Genomic DNA, 23818 nt, shown 5'->3' with positions numbered 1-23818 from the left:
AATATATCATTCACTATTGCAAATTGCAGTTATTACGAATGTACCGAGAGGTTGCGTATATACAGACTGCCTTAACAAAGAATTTACCAAATACTATTCAAATTTACTTTATTTATTATACCAAATAATTATAATCACATATATTATTATGCCTAGCCTTTCTTCCAATTATGTTGGAGTCGGCTTCCAGTCTCAGTGCCTATATTTTACATAGAGCCACTGTCAAAATCAAAATCAAATCATTTATTCATTTAGGTCAAATATTGACTCTGCCTATCGAAACTCCACAACCTAATTACCAAGGTTATAACACGATACCTTATACGGGAGCATTATAAAGTCATAAAAATATCTTAGGTATGCAAAATGCATAGTGTATTCTATAGCATTGTATTCTAATTGAAGAACTAAATCGGTGCATAGCACGGCATTTTTATTATTGCATCAATAACACACCTTTTTAACAGCCTTGAAGATGGACTAGTATAGATGCTACGGGTAGTACTGTGAGAACGTAGAATATATTTTGCTAGTATAACATAATTTTTGATACATATCATATCGTTTTGGATTAAAAACTTTTAATTTAGAATATATGACATTTTCATAATAATTTGCAAAGGAGCATAATTTCTATCTTATATTAAAAAATGTTTAAACTATACTCAAATTATGACTTCCTTGTACAAGAATATTTGCTTTCAAGTATCAAAAATTTCCATACCTAAAATTTATATATTATATTATCAACGGTACGAAAAAGCGAACTTAATCTGTAAATCATATTAATATATTTTTGCTGAACCTACAGTATCTGTAGCTATCATATTTAACCCACTGCGTCACTGTCAAATATTCAAAAGATCCAAGGTTTAAAGCAAGTTTATTTAAATTTCGTGACAAAACACACTGAAATATAGCTCGGTGGTTATTATTAAAAGTTGCCAGCACTTTTAAGTAGCAGACATGCTACCGCGCTGATAGCGCAGCATAGGGCGGGGTTAGTGATGGGGAAGCGCTATCGACATTTTTGATATTTTAAATTTGATTTTTGGCTATGTGCTGCTGCTTGTATTTACTGCATGGAATTAGATCTTGTGCTAAATTAAGAGTGATATATGAAATTGAGATCTTCCTTGGTTTAAAGAGGATTTATGCCTTATACAACTATGCTGGCCACGTGCGGCGTTTGAGATATAAGAATAACAACGGTATAATTAACTGTTCTTGTAATTTATATACGTGTTAACAACTTTTATACAGATAAGTATTACGCTTACTGAATCAAGTAGCTCTCTCCCAATCCCGGCATTACATCTAATTCCGCAAAAGTAAACAAAAATAATTAATTTTTGTACTATAATCACCTATTTATTTCGCTCCTTTAAGCATCACAAATTAAAGACGAGGACTAAAGTAGTTTCTAGTACAAAAATGACAATTCATTACAACTCACTAACGAATCTGAAAAACCACATCGACACGCTCCCAGCGCTATCTGAACTCTATAAAGTCAGTGCACGTTTGGATCCGTGGCAGCACATACAAACGACTTAATTATATTTTTACTCCGCCATCCTTCTGCGGCAGTGTTTACATGTAATATGCTGTCACTCATGTAGCAGGGACTTGCTAACTATGCATGTTTCTCATTTAGGTTAACGGTACATGACATTTTTGAGTTTTGCTTATGAAATGTACTTGCCCGTTACTATGTAATTATGTATTTTTCCTGAAAAGTTTTAGCTAAAGTTACCTTAGATCGAAAGAAAAGTAAATTGTATCGAAACTTATTAAAATCAATATAATACAATATTAAATCATAAAAATAATGAAGTTAATTTCGGTGCATATTTTTCTGGCCGGAAAATTGTAGTGTTACTCAAGTCTATACGCTATTAGCGTGCTTTAAAAAAATCTTTATGACGCAAAAGATAAAATTTTGCGAAATCTCTACATAGGTTTTAGCAACTCGTTTTTGGTACGAAACCATAATTTGTATTCGATAGATGAGTGAGGATACGGTTTGTAATACTACGGGAATAATGGAAACTAATTATTTCCTTGTTAATCTTCTATCTCTCTTTTCACGTCAGGTAGATGGGTGTAAAAATATAGAGCTGGTTAGTAATATGTATAATCAAAGTTGTTACCTGGCACTATCTCCGGCTCGCCATGACCGCTGTTAGCGGCGCGTGTGCAGCGTGCGGGTGTACCACTTCACATCCTATTCAACACCACCTGAAACAACCAAACACACACTATAACGACTATACTCATAATATAAAGCTGAAGAGTTTGTTTGTTGATTTCTTTGTTTGTTTGTTTTACCGCGCTATTCTCAGAAACTACTGGTCCGATTAGAACAATTATTTCAATGTTAGATAGTCCATTTATCGAAGAAAGCTATAGGCTATATATTATATCATCACGCTGCAACTAATAGGAGCAGAGTAGCAATAAATTGTTTTACAAAAACGGGGAAAATTTTGACCCATTCTCTCTTAAGTGACGCAAGCGAAGTTGCGCGGGTCAGCTAGTATTATATAAAAGAATACAGGATTTGACACTAACACGCATTTTACCAGCGCCGAAACTTGACGTTTCGGCGCTGGTAAAATGCGTTAGTGTCAAATCCTGTATTCTTTTCTGCATTCCACAAAAAAATGCGTGTTCTTGTTAATACCCGTATTAGATAAAAAGGTTTCGGTAGACTTAGGCCAATTGGGCAAAATATTAAATTTCTATTACTACTATTTTACTCGGTAAGAGCTTTTTTGATGCGTAATGTTTGCAGAATACGCTAATAAACTACATTGTTATGCTTGAGACGGTCAATTGACCCTAAAAAGAATTCGGAAGAAGAAATAACTGATCTCCAAAACACGGAGGTTTAAGACCGCAACATCCACGTTTGTTTCTTTTTTTTACAGAAATAATGACCTGCCTTGTTCAGCTGGTATATGAGAAAATGTGTTTTTTTTATCCCTACAAAGCAGAGCCATAGTAACAAAACAGTAGTTAAAATATGGCTGACTATGAGTCTTAACCTTAATAGCTATTACATTTATTTATTACTCTTCAATACATTATTTGTATGAAATTCCATTGACTATGTATTCAAAAGTTCCTTGATCATTACTCACGGCAGGGTGTTATTAAATATTAATAATAGCCATCAAAGTACCATCAATTTTAACGACCTTATCTCTATTGTCACTCGTCATAATTCATTGGAAATATTGTCTTTGAAATAATTTAATTTAATTTGGAAGTACATACATACTACTAGGAATATAAAAACCAAGAATATTTGTGAGTGTTTGTATGTTTGTGCTGATCGGATTTGTATATAGTAATTTGTCGTACAAATCGATTCTAACATTACAAATCTTTAAGTGTGTTATATGGCCTTATTTCGCGTGAAAAGGGCAGTATCTATTATTTTTTGGAAAAGTTATTATGTATTTTTGCAAATAGACACACAATAAGCTAGTTTTTAACCCGAATTCACACACATTATACTTTTTATACCACTGACTTCCTTCACACACCAACAAATGTTGGACTAAGACAAGTTTTAAAAATATTTTCGCACACATAAATATAAATATAACCTACAGTAAACTCTATAAAGCAACCTTTTACGAAATATATCATCATTTTTCAGCTAGAATGCTTCTCTCGGGAAAGTTTCGCTGCATATCGTATAACTCGAAGTGCAACTCGCAACGTATTGAGTTGCGTCCCCGGCGGCGAATAGTGAAATCCTTTGGAAAACTCCCCGCTCAAGTTATTTTTCTCGGATATTAGTTTCCGAGTAAACTTGGAAGATGTTTGGTTTTAATTTTGAAAGTTTTGTGGGAGCAAACATCGATGTTGCTTGATTTATCATACTCGGATTGGTGAGTATTGAGACAGCCTTTGTATTAAATGTTTGAAGATTGTTGATGGTTGAAGATTACTTTGTAGTGTAACTAGAGGCTTCCGCGATAAGGAAGCTTAAAAAGTTGACGAATTTTGTAATAAAAACCAAAAATGTTAGGGGAAAATTTTGCCTCCGGGTTGCAATTTTTTGAAATGAGCGTATGCCGCGACTTTTTTTCGATTGTCCCTTGGATATATTCTTAAAGTCAACTGATTTTAATATCATCTCTTATACCTAGCTACCGTACAGGTTTGCAGTATTTACATATCTTTACCATTGTAAAAGAAAATGCGTTTTTTCTTGTACATTGTATTTAGGTATAAATCAGAAATAGGCAAGTAAGTTAGTCAAATAAAATTCGACGAGTGTTTGTAGGTATCGGGAGGCGCGGCCAAAATCAATATCTGACAAGTGATGGCTCGCGTCACATACAGGGTGTGTTTACACGTCGCGCGTCGCGTCGTATATAGGCTGCTGCCGAAATTTTTATCTGCAATTTGACGCGTGGATTTTTGTTGCTTGCTCTCTGCAGATGTTTGTTTTAAGTGTACGTTATTTTTGGGATGTTTGAGAACGACATATTATATGACATTGCTTTAAAATATATTTTTAAGACAACTATTGCTTAATAATGTCAATGAAATTATAAAAGTTTAAAAAAATATGAGAAGACCGTATAATAAATTGTTTCCACTAAACACCTATGCGAGAAATTTAAATAAAAAATATATGTACCTACTATAGTAAAAAGAAACTACATCATTCTGAATACCAACATTTCTTATTAATTAATGAAATTAACTTCACTCCCAACGCTTCATAACACAGCGCTAATTAATCTAAAAAACCAAAAACAAAAAATAAAAGACAAAAATATTCACTCCCAGAAAATTGCCAGTTGCAAAAAAGGCATTCGAGCATTCCTAAGAAAACTCAAGGCTGTTTACAAATAAAAAGAAAAAACCTAGTTCCGGTCCGTTCACAGAAAATGGCGGAATGCGGAATATTTTCATCAGCCAAGTACCTTCAAGCTAGTTAAAAAAAGTTGGTAAAAAAGCGGGGTATAACTACAAGTTCAGTTTAGTTTCAACACTGAGGGCCCTCGGTGGGCTTGCTTGGACAAATTGCACTCGAGTGGCTTGTAAACTCAAGGAGGGTTATTTGGGGTGGAAATGCTCAGATTTTTGGGGTAATTTGGGTGTAGATTGGCGATCGTTGAGATGAGTCATTATGATTTATGAATACAAAATGAAATAGTCTCGTCGACACTTTTTTTTGTATTTTTGAGCAATCTTTTTGATCATGATAGAAACTGGTTGGTCTTTTGTGTACCTGTTATCTACCTGTACAATACCATGAGTTTAGTAAAAGGTCCATTATTTGCCTCCACTTTTTGCAAAATTTATTCCTACAGCACACTTGCCCCGTTAATCAGTCAAAAAAACTGGCACATTTTAATAATTCTTCAACGAATTTATTCAAACGCACGACAATTAAGAATTTATGTGTTTCTTGCGGACTGTACGAACTGGGACGCGTTCCAACAACCCCCGTGTGTTTTCACCCCCAAGTCTCCATTTTCCGCATTCGTTCGTCTAAATTTCAAATGCTGCGCTGCCTCTCCAAGGGTTTAAGTGTTATATTTCCCTCTTCGCCGAACACTCCGACATGTTTTTTATATAGTTTGTTTATTTGGAGAATAATAGATGTTTTCCAAGTTCTTTTTTACTGTACCATAAATGGAATGGAGGTACGACCCCTTTATTATATCGCTTATGTGATTCTCTGGGGAATGTGAGAAGAGTGTCATATTAAGAATTGTAGGTTATGAGTTGCTTCAGAATTATCAGCGGGTGTGTTTCATATGTGATATTTAGTGCTTTATGTAACGAAAATTAGAAGCATAGTGAAATTTTACTATACGCTTGAAACAACATTGACCTTAGACGATATATCGATCATCAGTTAATAAACCAACTAGTATATAAGAATATAAAAAATACTTATCTTTGTATTTTTTCAGTAAATTTTTATTGAATACAAAATTTAATTAAAATTAAACATACGAACATAATATCTCGCCTGCTATAGCCGAAGCCACAGGCATATGAAATAAAACCACGTTTCGCCATCAACAATGTCAGTCTTATGTAATAGGGTAATAACCTATTTCCTCATAAAATGTACATTAAAACTATATCAAATTATCAAAATGATTATTAACACACTAACAAAAACAATTAAATCACCATCAAGAAAAAAATCACCGCCTTACAAAAACCCTAAAGCACGGGCACTTGGAACAAACGCTCATTACAATTGAAACTTTACTCATAGCAAGCACTCAGACCATTAAACAGATGCTTAAACCGTCCATAAATACTAGGTTTATGTTGAACAGTTCCTTGGTTTTAAAGTCAAGTATCACTTTACTTCTAGCGCTCTACAAAGCTTTCTAGATGTTGAAAGCCTATGGAATTTGTAGTATCGGGAACTTGCGGGAAATTTACTACTGTTTTACTTGTATGAGTTATGGGTGTTTTAAATGCGATATTGGTAAGATACTTGAGTGTTTCTGTTTGTTTAATCTTTGTCTTTGTTTAAAAAATACAACTCCCGCACTAAGAATTGCTCTTGTGTCGCGGGGACTTTTACAAACATACAAACAACGGACACAAAGCACAACCAGACCGAAGCAATTATTTGTGGATCGCACAAATAATTGCTCCGTGTGGGAATCGAACCCACGACCTCCCGTTGCAGTGGTATCGGCGTGGCGACCTAAACCACTGCGCCACGGAGGCAGTCGTTGTCGCAGTGTTGATGTTAATACTTTTCAAAACTTTTTCTTTTAATCATAAGATACTAATGTATCTTATAATTAAAAGAAAACGTTTTAGTGGTTATATACAAGTCACATTGTGTTTTTAGAAAGACAACACCCGCACTAAGAATCGCTCTTGTGTCGCGGAGACTTTTACAAACATACTAACAATAGACACAAAGTACAGCCAGATATTAGTTATTGCCAAAGTTTATTAGTGTTTAATAATAATATATAATCAAAGTACTTATAGTCAAATCCACTGAAAATGGTTGCAGTTCATTGCACAGCATATAAAATTTGTTTCAAACTGAATTTTATGTTTATAGTCGAACAACTTTTAGATAATATAGAAACGGAAAACCTTTTCAAGTGTCAGATTGCTAAAGAAACAGATAGCTTTTGCTCGTGACATCGTCCACGCAGAGCGTCCTTTAAAAAATGTCTTATAATTTAGTCTAACCTCACTTTATGTGATATAATGAACCAAATGTTATCCGAATCTCTATAGTAATTTAAACCTGAAAGAAACAAACACCCATACACTCACAAACTTCCACGTTTATAATAATAGGAAAAGAGCTAGCCAACAGTAAATCAAGTAAACTGAACAAAGAAGTACGTTTGTAGTCGCGGAGTCCGGTTACCAATCAAGTGAGTGCTCTGAGATTGAGGCCAGCGTATACTTGTATATAGTCTTATATACTATATAGTTTCTACTTGTTATGGCTACTGCCCTCCCTTGAGGTATAACTGTGAAAGAAGTGGGTTGAAATAGGGTTAATATGAGGTGAATTTGGGTTTACTGAACTAAATTGTATTGAAGAGTGATGTCTAAGTCGGTTGTAAAGGTATGGTATATATTATTTATTTACTCTTAATTTATCACCAGCGATAGGTATACTTAAAAAGAAATATGAGAGGTATTTAAAGACCATAGTCCAAGTACTCTATAAACTTAAAAGTAGTGGATATACGAAATAAAACCATCACCAAAACGACTTTCTATAAATCACACACACGACGAATGTCAGTACGGAAACACTTGCTTTTTGTAAAATTGTAACTGTAGCGGTCACCATAACCAACCGACGAACTTAGTAGTGAGCCTTGACATGCACGATTTACCTAAATTAAAATACATAATATTGAAGCAGTTAAATCAAACAGGCCACAGTCTGTCGCAGAAGCCTGCACGTCACTAATGTGCAAAATTATGAATTTGTTGACAGCCAGGAACCTTGCATCCAAGGCTTTCTACTAACATTTAAGTCTATAGTAAGATTATTCGAAACAAATCATGGAAATCAACGGACTCCAATCTGAAACGTAAAGCTTGTGAAGTGGTTTATCAATGAGGAAATGAAGTCGGGCGCCGCGGCCTGCCGCCGTCGTTACGTTTCCAAGCAATTTACAACAAACTAAAAACGTTAGAAAACTGTTTAGCTAAGCTTCTTGACTTGGAAATATGAAATATGCTGTTGGAATTTGATTCAAACGAATGCAATGGACTGTGGTCTTTGTAGTTTTATTTTCAGTATTATACTCAGACTTAAGCTCTCTCTTGTTCGGGAGGAGATCCTTGTCCAACAGTAGGACAGTTATGGGTTAAAAATGTATTAATCGTCACATTGCAGCATTGTACCAGACAGAAAATTTTGAAACTCTATCCTTAATGTCAGTTTTCTTGAAGACTTTCGTAGAGCTTTATCAAAATACCCAGTTTTCTTCTGCATAGGTATATTATGCTGATCAGATCTTTACTGATGGGAGTCTTATACCCAACTAGCTGACCCGTGCGGCTACGCTCGCGTGAATGATTTTTTTTTACTAATACAAAGCTTAATTATTCCTTTACAACAAAATATGCTTTTTTTCACGAAAAATATTCTCAAAATTATTTATATCTCATATAACTCGCGCTAAAGCATATCTGCCATTAAAACTGTTGCCATGACAGCGGAATTTTGTTAATTCAATGTCATTATAATATTGATTATTCGCGACTTCGGTGGCGAAACCTGAATTTTCCCGGGAAATGTGTCATTTTCCCGGGGTAAAAAGTAGCCTATGTCCTTTCTCGGGTATCAAAGTATCTCCATACCAAATTTCATGCAAATTGGTTCAGTAGTTTAGGCGTGATTGAGTAGCAGACAGACAGACAGACAGACAGACAGACAGAGTTACTTTCGCATTTATAATATTAGTATGGATATTGAGCACGTCACCAAATTAAAATCAGCTATTAAGAAGATGCCAACAGGAATTAGAAAAGCCTGGCGATTTGTACAACTCGGGACTTGTACCCAAAACGTAATGAGCAGTCACATAAACAACAGTAGAACATAGGTAATAAACATTTCCGCTATTAAGGTTTTAAGACCAAACTGAATTTTCGTTACTTATTTCCTTACTTACTAATCAGTAACGAGTTTTTGAAGTTGTAGATGTGATCATGTTTATCAACATATTTTCATATTTATTTGAACTATGATGCTGAAATACATATAAAAAACTCTTTTATTTGACCTATGATGCTCAAATAAATATGAAAATATACCAACAAGTCAATAACAAGAAAGCTCTCCTCCACAGTAATACAAAACGGAACAACATTTGATTGCTTTCACAACTCAGCAGCTAGTTTAATAAACTTCAGTGGAGATGAAACGAAGGAAAAGTGCAAAATAACCTAGCAGAGAGAAAAAGTATGGCGAATAACGAAATAACTTAGTTCCAACGAGTCTTGCGGAACGAAATAAGTTGAGCCACGCCCTGCAATCAGAAACTCTTTAATTTGTTAAAAAATATAATATTTTGCTGGCTGCAGCAATTAAAGTTGTTCATTTAGTTAAAATAAATATCATTTGGTAGCAATCAATTTATTTTTTAGGAACCTTTCACAAATTACATCGAGATACAAAAAATCAGTTTTTAGGTATCATAGACATTAATGAATTATTGGCATTGCTTGAGTAGTCAATTAATCACTTACTAAAATAAATATAAGAAAAAAACAGACATAATATTTTATTAAGTAAATAATTCAGTACAAATAAATACACACATATAATCACGCCCTTTTCTGGCAGTTGTAGTCGGAGACCAAAGGACGCTAATTGCTACAAACTCTACAAACTTCCTTTTCTTCATTCAGATCCATACATCTCGTAATCCAGGACAACTGGTTACGAGTACTACGCACTCAATCCATACATAAACAAACTATAATTAATGTGATTGTTACTTGCCTAAACTCAACGATTTTTAAACCCCATACTTTTGTGTAAACCTAACCCCAAAATATGTCGGTACCTAATAAACAAAACAAAACAAAGCCCCATAAAAACTGTTTACAAGTAAACAACGATATCTAGATAATAATCAGAAACAAACAATTTAAGAGACATTGCATAATTCAGACATTGCCGTTATAAGGAAGGCATCGTTCATAAAATATGATTATAGCATTCAAGACGTTATTACATTCGCATGCGAGCTTCAAAACAAATCGTGGATATAATATTGACATTATGTTAGGCTGTATTGATCGGTGGTTGTTTTTCTAGGCTTTCACGGTTGCAGTTTCGAGGTCAAGTACTGTTTACAATGTTAAGCGTTATGACTATTTTTAAAGTTCGTTTTCAAGTTTAAAGCGTTGCTGTATTAGTTAGAGTCATGGAAAGTGCACGGTAACGGTACGGTTTTAATTTTTGACCAAAGATTCGGTCTGCTCCTGATATAAGAGGGGTTTTGACGCCATCAAACATGCTAAGAGTGTTGGAGGGCTTACTTTCCTGGAAGAATTGTTTGAGGAATTCTAAATTTCGTAATCACCTATGATTTTTTGATAATTAATGAGTAACTGGGATGGATTCATAATAAAGGAGATCGGCAGATTTCGTACAGCTTAAAGTTTGTGTTGTTTCGTTACAGAATTTGTACCACTTATTAAGGGGACTAAGTCACTTATTTTTATTTGGGAGTATTATTTTTAGAAGTCCGGATAAATAAGAAAGTATTTGTTTATTTAAATAATAATTTTTGGTATATGGCTTATATTTGTTGACAACTAAAGAAAAAGAAAATCTCATGAGACGTCACTTTTAGTCTGACGTCTACGCATCCGCTAATTTGCTGTTGTTTTGGATTGTGGTTTTGACAGTATCTGAGCAATTTAGCGAACTATCGGGGCTTCTAAAAATGGACATAACTTTTACCTCCCAACTTTTAAAAATATAAGAATTTTAAAATAAGCTTGTGAATCATATTAGCTACCAATTAAAACAAAAAGTAAACCTAAACATGACATTTTATAAGCTGTACGAATTCTTCATATAAACCTGCCGTTCGTCTTTGGAACCTTGGAAATACGGAAAATTTAAACAAAATGACTTATTAGATAAAGTGTTCTTCACTTGAACTTTAACTTTTTGTAAACAATGTTAACGACTACAGATCGAAAACCTTTAACAATTTTCAATTTACACAAATAAAAAGAACGTGATAGAATTCGTAATCACCGCTCTTACGAATAAAGTTAATATTTATTCAAAACTTTATAAAATTATTAGTTACATCATCACACCTACAAGCATGATTAATTATGCATGAATCTATGCATATTTAAATAATGCATTGGTTGTTCATTCACTCGAGAACGTCTTCGCACTTGAAAGGAGATAACATCTTTAATCGCGTCGACACCTATGACGCGGGAGATGTTGATAAGTCAGGGAATTAAAGGACGATATTAAATAAAATTATAATTTGGTATAGACGCCGTTGTTAAACTTAACATTACAGGTTAAAAAATCACTGAAGTTTGAGGTGTATATTTCTTCCGTGGATAATACTAGCGACTAAACCAAAGTACATAGTAGTGAAAGGGCCTTGGTGGTCAAATTTTTGTTTGACTTTTTTTTACTTCCATATGGCAAAAAGGAACTCGTTGACAGGTGGTGGGATAATCACTGAAAATGCCTCTACATAAAACAATTGTTCGCTTGGTACCTACCGTTTTTTGGAGTCGGTAACTAATAAAATAGTTAATCTAAAAAAGATAAGAACCAGCTAATTTTATTTTCTGGTCAAGTCAAATTCAAATTCCACTCTCAAGAATCACAGTGCAGCCAACTTAACACTGACAATTACTGCACAGATACCATTCGGAGTTTAAACTCAAAACAATGGCGCTAGTTGTAATAGATACGTCGGCCGCTCGCCGGAGTCCGGAAATTGGCTGTATACCGGCTTGCCTTTGCCTAGTCCGTTGCAAAGAGCATGTGTGGCTTGTCTCTGACCCGCTGAACTATGCGAATGGCTACTAAAGAACCGTGCGGTTATTTTTAAAACATGAAAAGAGTTCTATTTCTGTGTTATTCTAAAATTGTTACGTATTTTTAGTTTAGTTTTCTGAATATATTTAGAAACTCACTGTGCTTTTTGTGTAAGAGAGTGTATGAAATTCAAATTTTGGTTCAAAACTTGGAACCAAAATCATTAACCACTCCGCTGAAAGTAAAGGTATGAAATTTAACTTAATTATTATATAAATTATAATGAAAACACGAATCATCATAACTATTCAGGTTGACATTTCGTAATAATCAAATCTAACATTAACAATGCAATAAAGGTCAACCGCTTAATTTCCCGTATGTTGACGTCACAAACCTAGAACACTTACAACTTAATAGTTGAAAGCACTTAAAATAAAACCTAAAAACTAAACTACAGCAATTACACTACAATAAAGAAACAAATTTCAAAAACAGAACATTTATCGGTTACGAAGAAAACAATAGATGGCCAGTCATTTATAGTGTTGCCTATTAATTATCAAGTAATTTGGCGGCAATAAAAGCCGTGAATTACTCGTATTAAGGTGAAAAAATTGTTCATAATTTATAAATCACACCTACAATGTTGCGTGACCTTTCATTAGAACATAACTACCAATTTTGTATACAAATCGAATTGTGCAATCGCAAAACTTGATATACGACCTTATGTGGAAAGGTATACGGTTGAAAATCAAATAAAACGACGCCAAGACAATGATAGATAAAACATTGTAGAAGTAAAACACTGTTTTCAGAGTTAGTTTATTGTTTGTGATGTTATGCCGTGGATATTCATCGTAACTTATCGAATTATAGGCTGAATACGCTATACTCAAACTTTATTTATTAACATACAATGACAGCTGTCATTTGCAAATACTTTTTGACAGATAATTTGGCGGGATAAAATTTTTTTTTTGTATTTTTTCTACTTATATGCTTAGATTACTAAAAACCTAGGGTGGATTTTCTTATGTATTAGTATTTTAGCTTGGTATTTTATAACCTAAGTCAATGATCGTTTCAAGCTATCCATCCAAGAATGTAATCAAATTAACCTGCTATTTTTGTTTTGGCCTTCCTCTTCACCGCAAACCATCTTGCAGCATCCATTTATAATTTTGTCAAATAATGATAAACTCAAATAGTGTAAAAAAGATAAATTCTTACAGAATACATTATTTACTTGTTTAATTATTGAAAGTTGTCCCACCGCTGGGCAAGGTTCTCCTCCCAAACGAGATGGGGAGACCTTAAGCCAACTACGCTGTCCAAATGCGGTTTGCGGACTCTATGCGGACTCAAGCAATGTGACAAAGACCTTTTAGGCATGTAATATTTTGTCACGAAATCTTTTTTTTTTCCTACACTTCACTACAATGCTTATAGATCAATATTTTTTCTGTAACAATACAGTACCTAATTTATTTTACCACAACTACATTAATCAAACGAACTAGTGACTTCAAATTTATACTAAACTGAACTACTAAAAAGCTAGGTCGCCTAAAAACTAGCTAGTTATTCCAAATCGCGTGTACAGTTTTAGTTCACACTTACTTTGCATGTGCCACTCGTTTATTGAATTTAAAAGTTTATTCTGCATTTCCCAAAATGCCAAGATACGATCAAATTTTGGTGCATTATGATAGCGTATTTTATTTATTATTTGGATACCGGCCAAGTGTTTGGGCTTGATAGTTTTATAATAAAGCCTATTTAATGGACTTCGCGATGAAATGTGTTTTGTAGGCACATTTTATAACAGTTTCAATCGAAAACGATAAAGTATTTTCTAAACATTCATCGTTACTTTTAAAGTTATTCTGATGTGTCATTTATTAAACACATAAAAATGTATCAACATGAAAGAATCATTTTTAAACTTTATAAAATTAAAATCGATATCGAAAACAATATACTTACTTAATAAGCCTGATCTAATCGTCAAACCCTTATTCTTGACTTAAATATAAATACCATTCACCATAAAAATAGCACAAAATCTAAAAAGAAGGCAAGATAACATGAATCAAAAACTCCACTTAAATCGTGTCTTAAGAGAGAAAAATCTTAAAAGACGGGCCATTTCTTGTAAAACTTGTTCAATATCAAATTAATATTCTGTTTGCGTCGTAAGACTGCCACGTTAATTGCTGCCGACCCTGCTCGGGGCTTAGCGATATGATTTATGAAAGAACGACCACAAATACTCTATTAATTAAACGAAGTAAATTGTAGTTTTATAGGGACCTTTATTGGGTTAGAAAATTCGAAAAAAATTACGGAAATTCGTTGAATGATTCTTGTCTTAGGATAACCATAGATTTTGGCATGGTTTTTTTGTAGGTACTCTTATATTTTTTTTGTAAACCATTTTCCAAAAACAACAATTTTCCAAATTTTCTCTCAACAAAAAAAGGTCTACGTATTTCAAAAACAATTTTATTTGTCACTTCTCTTTAAAGCTTCTATTAGAAAATTTACTTAAAAAGCATCTACGATAATTCGCCGTAGAGTTATCGCTATTCAAAGCAAAAGTCTTTTTTAACTTTGTTTTATGTATGGACCTATATCTGAAAAAATATATAAATACATCGAATAAAAGTCTGAGAAACAATCACACTAAACTCGAATCCCAGAGCACAGATCAATTGTACACAAACCGTCACTATAAAGTTGGACTGCAGTAGTTCAATTCAATTTTCCACTTATTACGTCAAGTGCAACGGGGAGGTAATCGGGTCAGTGATTCGGTTGGCATCATGCCATCACACATTTCGTTAACAACTGCTTGCTCATGAACGTGTATTAATGTTTTCATTGTTGAACACTATTGTGTTTTGCTTTCAGTTGGATTTTGGTACTTTTGGAAAATGACTCTCAACTGACCACTTATGGGGTAAGTAGTGTATCCGACTAGTGATGATCAAGTCGGTCCCCGGGTTGGACATGGTACTATTGGTCTTTTTTAATTTACATCAGAATTTTTCTCTCTAGTAGTCCGGAGTTTGACAAACCAGAAAACGCCACTTAGTACGATCCTTACCAACTTCCCTAACCTCATTCACATCTATACATCTTGTCATATTGGATTCGAAATTACTGTCAACAGCATATAATGGTATCGATACTTTTATGTAGAAAGATAGAAATGTCAAAATTATTCCTCGAATTTAAAAAGTCAATTGAAAAGAAGAGCTTTTTCTTAGCATATTCATTTTATAGCTCCAGTCTTGCATATGAGAATCTATAAACCAGCAGCCCAGTTAGAAATGAAAATAAAATCACCATCGAGCTAACGAAAACTACTAAAAAAAAGAATGGACAGCTTCAAAATGTTGCCAATATTAATACAGTCACAATAGTAAATTAAAACAAAATATATAATAAAGAATACACTAATTTATACTTCTCACTAAACATAATTTAAAAAAAAGCAACTAACATCGACATAAATCACTAAACCAAAAACTTATTCTTCAAACCTTCAATTTTAAAATTCAAATCCATTTGGCACAATAACATAAAGTTTGGAATCCACGGAGGTTTCAATGCATCACACTGACGTTTGACCTTTGATTCGTCGACACGGCAGCGTTGCAGATAAGACTAAATTCATTGCATACTGCATTAAAGCCGGCCTAATAAAGTTTCACTCTAACACAAGTAGGTTGTGGCTTAGATTTTTGGGGCGCAAGGTCGGTAATAAATTATTTTGAGCTTTAATTGTGGTTAAGGCCGGTGCAGTTTGCTTGATGGACTATGAATTAAAATCTAATTTTGTAGATTTGGAAGTTTATGCTAGTTTAAGAGTATATTTTAACATTCTGTAGCTACAATTTTCTGCGTATGTGTTGTACTTGAAGTTATTTTTATAGTTTTGATTATGATGGATATATTGAGTGGAATTACTGTTATAATATTTTAGTGGTCTGACAGATTTGTTTATTGTGATGGCGACAGTAAGTTAGATGTGTTTTGTGTATTTGTCACATTACTTTATTTACTCACGACGAAGTATAGACAAATGCGCAAACGCAAATATGCAACAGAATTAGTTTGAGTTAATATTTTTTCATTTCTTTCCCACGGTTATATACTTTAATTTTGGTTGTTTACCGTGGTAAATAGGGCTAAAATTATATATCGAGTAAAAAATAAAGATCCACAAATAAACTAATACTTAAATAGGGGAAATAAATAATTAGAGTGGCTTTCAATCAAGTATAAAACTATTAAACTTGATACTAAATAGTTGGAAAGGGACTATATAATTTTGTTTTACCGACGTCATCGTTCACACCTGAAGTGACTATAATTGAAACAATTACGTCGACTAGACCGTTAATAGACAATTATAGATAAAGTTACAAACGTTTTTATTTATAGAAATATTAAAAATAATAAAAGGGTCGCGAGCAAGGTGTGGTATTAATAAATACGTTAATTCGTCACGCTTGTTTTATATGAGGTGGGGAAAGCAGAGATAAAAAAACGAGAGAATAATATTTTATCGTCTCATAGAAATTCAAGTATGTCAAAACATAATCACATTAGATATTATATTGACACAAAGAAATTAAGTCTTATTTAACTTTTGACTGTACCAGTTGGGTAAAGATATACTTCCGGATTGAGAAAAGGGTTACGCATTTAGTCTACAACATCGTTCAACTATGGATTGAGGAAGTCTCAAAACGTTTCTCAAATAAATGCAGTTACAATTTAGTTTTCTACGGACTTATTTCTTTGACAGAGAGTCTTTGTAGCATTTGCTTGGGATTGAACTTTCGATTATTTGAAAGGGAACCAAGGCATATAGCACTTGGTAACTTCTCTCTTCAAATAACGAATATGTTATATACTTTAACTTCAGTTTTTTTTTACTTCTGTACTACTAGGACCTATTCATCTGTGATAGGAGGCTCTTAATACCAATAAGATTTTCCAGTTTAATCCAGTTCAATCCACTTTCAAATCAAAATAAGTTGCGCAGGCGCATGTGGTGTAGTGGTGTAGTGGCGATGTGCCGATGTTCGGTGATCTCCGCCAATCATGACGCCCCACGTCCGGTGCCAAGTGACATCTTTATGACTGTGTCTGTTATGCTCATTGTGAATGTACTCACTCATATTTGTACAGGCGAGATGAACAAGCTATAATAATTTATTTGAAAGTAAGGTATTATATATGTGATGACTTTTGCCCTTTAGTTAGCCCTGTCAAGTAATCGTGCCACCTATGCCACAGCGCGCGTATACGAAATAAATATATTTTTGATTGCTGAATAGCTGATCAGAATCTGTACATTGCTATTTGTATGTTTTTGCAGATCCTTGCTACCCAAAACTTTATCTATAGCTTTACGGGCCAATTTAAATGTGCTCAAGAAAACACTGGTTATATTTTGCACATAATAATATCATTGCATTTCAATCGGTGACGAATCCGCTAGTTAATGGATATTAACTAGCGGATTTTAAGCATTACCTTTTGGGTGCATTTTTAGACTTTGAAACCGTCAATAGTAACTGGCTAAATAGAAACTTAGGGGAAGGTGACTATTCCGTGAGTTTTCTTGCTCAAGAAACCTATATTTTCACTTTCCACATACATGAACCATAAAACATAAATGGCCACCATACGCTACACGTATAGTTCCCCGAATCACGGTACAATAAACTAATAGGCAGCATATATCATGTAATAAAGGCATAATAACCGATTTTAATAACACATTTTATTGGAATCGTAAACTGTTGCGTGCGACTGTACGTGTGTTGAAGTAGGACAAATAAATCATGAGTTGTATTATAAAGGGGAAAGTAACGATTGTGTGGTATACGAAATTGTAGGATTTTGACTGTAGTGTACTTAATTTAAGAGTAATTGGCAGTGATAGGCTGGCAACCGGCTTAGTAGTATACGTATTTGAGTCCTACGAAAGAAATCGAAGCTTATCAGTAGCACGATTTTCTACAATCGGAACCATTAAGTATCGAGAGACTTCAATCAACAATCACTTTAATCTTCTTTCTTTTATTTCCGAAATGAAAAAGTATGCTTAACGACAAAAGAAAACATCGTGATATAAACTTGCATACTTGTTTGGTATCCAAAAATAACTAGAAAAATAAAGTTTTTTTGCATTAAATGTGAAAAGTATCTAAAAACTGAAATGTCTCCATTGTTAAAACAATTACTCAAACGATATGTGTCAAATGTCATCGGCAAATATAACTGAAACGCACTTTATTGAGCCGTACAAAACTGACAGATGAAATGCCGTTGTGTACGTGCTTCAAACAAATGGGGCCTATTATCGTGTGATCAACGTCTATAGAACGCGAATTCAGCACGATTATACTCGCTTGAAAACGTTATAAAATTGATGACTGGGAAATATCTGTTCGAAATGATTATACATTTATGCGATGAATATTGTACAGAAAAGGATATAAAGTAAAATAAAAATGTAATCATATAATATGTATATAAAAACGCATAAATAAATAACAGTTTATGAGGATAAATATATAATTACGATAATACATTTAAAGTCGTTAATTTATTTTTTTTATTTTAGTTCTGCTGAAGAATAAAAAAATATAAAAGGAAAAGGCTAATATCATTAATCGTAAAAAAGCCAATTCGTATTATATATGTATTCCCATAAATACAATTAATTATCTACTAATAACCACAATAATTATGAAAAATACATTTTCTACCTAGGAAAATACTAAGGAACTGAAGTCAATTTGTTAAACGATTTCCCGCACATTTTTTGGCGGCGTCAAATTTTGTAGGCGTGATGGATGTATGTCGGCGGTAATGAGTCCAATTTGTTCCTAACACGTGGCGTCCTTACTATACGTGTGTACCGATGTTCCTGTGTGAATGTGGCTTTTAGACAAAGCGTCTTGCTATAATGCGTCTTGAAATATTAATATCTGTCTAAGTGTCTAATACTATTTGGGCCACAGATAATTCTTTACTTATAATTTTCTAACACGTAATCTGATTAAAATATGATAACACAAAATACAATTCTAAGGTTTAAATACAATTTTAGGAAAAAAGTAAGTTTTAGAACGTTTATAATTTTTTATGCGAATCAAGGAACTAGTAATCACACCTTTTTACATTTTATTCGAACACAATATTATTATAATTAGAACATTTGTTTTTGAGTCTCTGTCCTTCCCAATGTGCCAATAAATACGCTACCCCAGGTACAATTCATGGACATGCAGTATAGTATACAGCACTGCAAGGTAGCCTACTACAAAGAAAGAATAAAAACATAAATATAATACAAAAATCATATACCTACTTCAAGTATGTCATGCCATAGTTGTCTAACAAACCAAGTATTATTGATCTGACTCGTTCAAAGTTCACGTAATTTAATATTCTTTTCCACACACAAAAACTTTCGCTATATGTTTCTGTAACGGCCGGGTTTAAGTTGAACTTAATGGGAACATCTAGGTCTATCCATGCGTGGAGTACAGACAACAAACTCTTAGGAAATAAGGTATTTTATTGCTTCGGAGGGCACGTAAGAAGTCGGTCCCGTAGCACGATTCTCTACAACTAAAACCATCGAGTATCAAAAGTTTGACATTTAAAATGTACTGTCAAAATAGTTTATACGACAATCGCTAGAAACGCTGAACCCGATGTTATACAATTTTTTTCGATAACTAGTCGGTTGTCAGTCGTCGATAGTGGTAGAGAATTGCGGTACCGTTATTGTCTACTAAGGTAAAAATCCTCAAGCCACGCCAAGGGCTTTCGAGCGCCTTGAACAACTATGACACTAGATTGACCACTTATCATACGAGAACAAAATAAAACATCGGTTAGTTTTGTTTCAGTATACTGAGCTATCTCTTAATATCTTTGCTGTCTATCTGCCGGAGAGTTTATCTGTAATTAGTAAAATCGGCTATAAATTTTGTTTAATTCTAGGATTATTGAAAAATTGTCAGCAAAGTTTTCAATATTATAATCATCTTCTTTGTTCATATTTATTTTTGGCTAAATAACACGACGTCATAAGCATTTTAATCGAAAATAAAATAAGCTACGGTTTGTATCGTAATTCATACGAAATATCTTTAAAAAAATCTGAATACCAAACAATCGATACTTTCGAAAGTTCATAATCAGTCGGTTTTTTGCGGACCGTACACATCGATACACGGTTACACACACATACTCACTGTGTGTGTGCGTATCTACGGTGTCTGTCAACAAGGTTACAAGTTAGATTTGAAAAGTTGTCAACTTATTACTGGCTGATGGGATTCCGATGCAACTATTAGTCCATTGAAATGTTACATGAATTTTACATTTCTTAGAGGACGCAATTTTATTTTTGGAACATGTAGGGGGGGTCAATAGAAGCTTAACTTGAAGTTTGTGGGGTCGCCACTCTTGTCCCCCGGCCGCCATCTTGGAAAAGGGGGTGGAAACACTTTTTTCGCTATATCTCGGAAACTATGCATCTTACAATAAAATTGTAAAAGCATAATTTGTAGCAAATTATTTTGCCTACAAATATGCTTAATAACTTTTTGCCTTAAATCAACAATTAAAAAGTTATAAGCAAAAACATGCAATTTTTTTTTACACAATTTTTCTTTGTTTCTATATAACTTTTTTTAACAATAGCCGCGTGGATCGATCTCTGAGGTTAAGCCACGCTTGCCGAGGTTGTTCTGTGGATGGGTGACCATCTTACACATATCGAGTTCCGCCTTGTTTCGGAAGGCACGTTAAATTGTGGGTCCCGGCTGTCATTTTCGAAGATTTTTGACAGTCGTTAACAGTAGTCAGAAGCTTGAAAGTCTAACAACTAGTCTTAACGAAGGGTATCATTTAAATCCCAGGTAACTGGGTTGTGGAGGTCAGATAGGCAGTCGCTCCATGTAAAACATTGGTATTCAGCAGCACCTGGTAAGACTGGAAGCCGACTCCAACATAGTTTGGAAAAAAAGGCTAAGCTGATATGAATATATACAAAAAAAATACCTCAGACCAATCTTGTAGAGTATTTTTCGAGGAAAATTTTTCCATATTTTTTTTTTCAATTTCATTAAATAGAAACTAAGTAACAGCGCTCCGAATTAGACCAGATTCGGAAAGAAATTTTTTGTAAAAAAAAAAACACTTTTTTGCTTATAACTTCTTTAATTATTAATTTAGGGCAAAAAGTTGCTAAACATATTTGTAGGCAAAATAATTTGCTACAAATTATGCTTTTACAGTTTCATTGTAAGACGCATAGTTTCCGAGATATAGTGAAAAAAGGGTTTCCACCCCTTTTCCAAGATGGCGGCCGGGGGACAAGAGTGGCGACCCCACAAACTTCAAGTTAAGCTTCTATTGACCCCCCCTACATGTTCCAAAAATAAAATTGCGTCCTCTAAGAAATGCAATATTCGGCCCTCAAATTGTAACATTTCAATGGACTATATATTATATATCGGAGCCGGGCATGAGGCGATCGATTTGTTTGGAAATCGTCTAACACTCTGTGCTTTCATTAATAGTAAATATTTACAAAATTTTGTCACCACTTTAAATGGTATTATGGTAGGAATATGTTACATTTTAGGAACTTTACTCAACTTTCGGTTTTTTATTAGGGTAATTTAAACCATAGGCTTTTTAGTAGCTTGACGACGCTATAATATTTTGAATGAAAGGTGGATCATATTTTCAAGACTAAATTCGAATAATTTAAAGTACATTATACTAAACATTATAAAACTGAAAGTTACACTGCCTATATCTTTCATGATAAACACCTGAATTATTTTGAACTGAACTACTACAACTTGAACATTAGCCAGTAAGGGGACATACAGTTATAAATGAGGCAACAAACAGAAAAAAAAACAGGTGAATTGAGAACCTTCTCCATTCCTGGAGTCGGTTAAAAAGCTTTACACAGGCAGTACACAGTGCGTAAGCTAGTTATAATAATATTAAAACGTTATATTAACACAGTAACAATCTATAACACGAACACACGGCTCTGTATTGGGACCGCACCCGTTTGCCGAACAAAAAGCCCGCTTCCGATTATTTATACAACGATATGAATACTTTGCTTTTAGTTTAAGCTTATATACTTACCTGCATACATAAGACACCTATATATCAGAGGCCTATGTAGGCTGTAATATTAATTAATTGTATTAACTTAATGCCTCTGAATATGAAAGATGTAGTGTAGATGACTGCAGATTACAGGTTTGGACCCGGCTTGCACAAAATATATTTTTTTATCTCTGTTGGAATATCCTCAATAATATTCTCGAGTACAGTAGCTTGAAGCACAAAGCTCGCCCCTTGTTACAAGAACTGATATTAAAAAAACAGCGAATCATAATTATAGTTTCTACCTTCGCGTTTCTAACAAACGTGAAGATATACGTTGCCTAGAAATCTGCTCAGGAAAGTTCAACAATACCTTTTACAAATCGAGTACTAATATTCTTACTAACCAACGCGGTAGTAATAGTACGTACTCTAATAGTATATACTTATAGTACAAGTACCTAGTAAACTAAACGTAATTAAACTTTTAAAAATACCTAAAAGAGGGCATTAACTAAACGTCAAGTTACCACTGTAAATAAACCATAATTATTATAGTGAAAAACCCACAGTATTTTAAAACGAGAGCTGTATTAATAGCTGTTTGACACGGTAACTTAAAACTTACGAATATTAAGATTTGTTATTAAGATAACAGTATTTTTTCATAAGTTAATTAAGCAAATAAAGTTTTATGCTCATGGTAACATTATGAAGGGACTTAACCGCGAGGGTCTCTGTTCGGACCTCTAGTAAGACAACTTGTAATTCGACATTCTTAACACCCTAAAAATCCGTAAAAAAAAAAATTTTGGTTTCGAAAATGACATGCAGAAAGTAAAAAGTAAGTGACGGAGTACCTATTTTGGCTGTAGCAATATCTTGCGGTAGTGTGAGTGTATCAATTAATATTTTGTTTTGACAGGAACAAAGATGAGCAGATAGTACATAAGCAATCAAAATGACTGAAATAAAAAAAGTATCATAAAGCGTTACACAAAAAAGAAAGAAATGGTTCGAAATTCAAAAACGAACGGCACTCGTCCAACAACATTCATTATTTAATTTCGTAAAATTTTCGCGCGTAAATTGGAGAACGAAAAAACAACATGTCACTTATTAAATCTAAATTAAAAATTATAAATCCCTTTGGTAGGTGTTGGGCACAATCCGTTTCAGTTCAAGGTACTCGGATCAGGATAAAGGGAACAATGTTTTATTTCGGGATACTTGAAGGTTTATTTTATTTTTATATAGGCTGAATGGTTACTGCTCTGAACCCGTTTGGTCAAAATGAACGTTTAATCATTTGAGTTACTTAATCTACGGTTATTTTAGAAAATTGATTTTATAAGTTGTACTAAATTGTGATAAGTATTAAATTTAATCGATAATTTATTATTCTACAAGTATCAATGAGTGTTCATTGAAATGTATTAGCAGCCATAAATGGTTGAATTGAAAACAATAATGTCAGTTTTTACATATTATAGCCCCGTGTGTATGCTCTGGGTACTCAAATAATAAAACACCGGCAATCAACATCAAAAATAAAACTTAGATACTAAATATAATAAGCACACATAATAAAGTTAAACGAAA

At 33.6% G+C, this 23818-nt stretch overlaps 1 protein-coding gene across 1 annotated transcript in view; it reads right to left on the bottom strand.

The window, feature by feature from the left end:
* LOC142979686 (acetylcholinesterase-like) overlaps nt 1-23818 on the bottom strand; it is a 52912-nt gene that overhangs the window by 16167 nt on the left and 12927 nt on the right. The window contains exon 2 of the mRNA XM_076124757.1: nt 2154-2241. The gene's annotated coding sequence lies outside the window, so the exon portion shown is untranslated. The remainder of the gene's footprint in view (nt 1-2153; nt 2242-23818) is intronic.

Source organism: Anticarsia gemmatalis, chromosome 2 (genome assembly GCF_050436995.1).
Source record: "Anticarsia gemmatalis isolate Benzon Research Colony breed Stoneville strain chromosome 2, ilAntGemm2 primary, whole genome shotgun sequence".
NCBI lineage: Eukaryota > Metazoa > Arthropoda > Insecta > Lepidoptera > Erebidae > Anticarsia > Anticarsia gemmatalis.
This window is presented reverse-complemented; position numbering and strand designations above follow the sequence as displayed.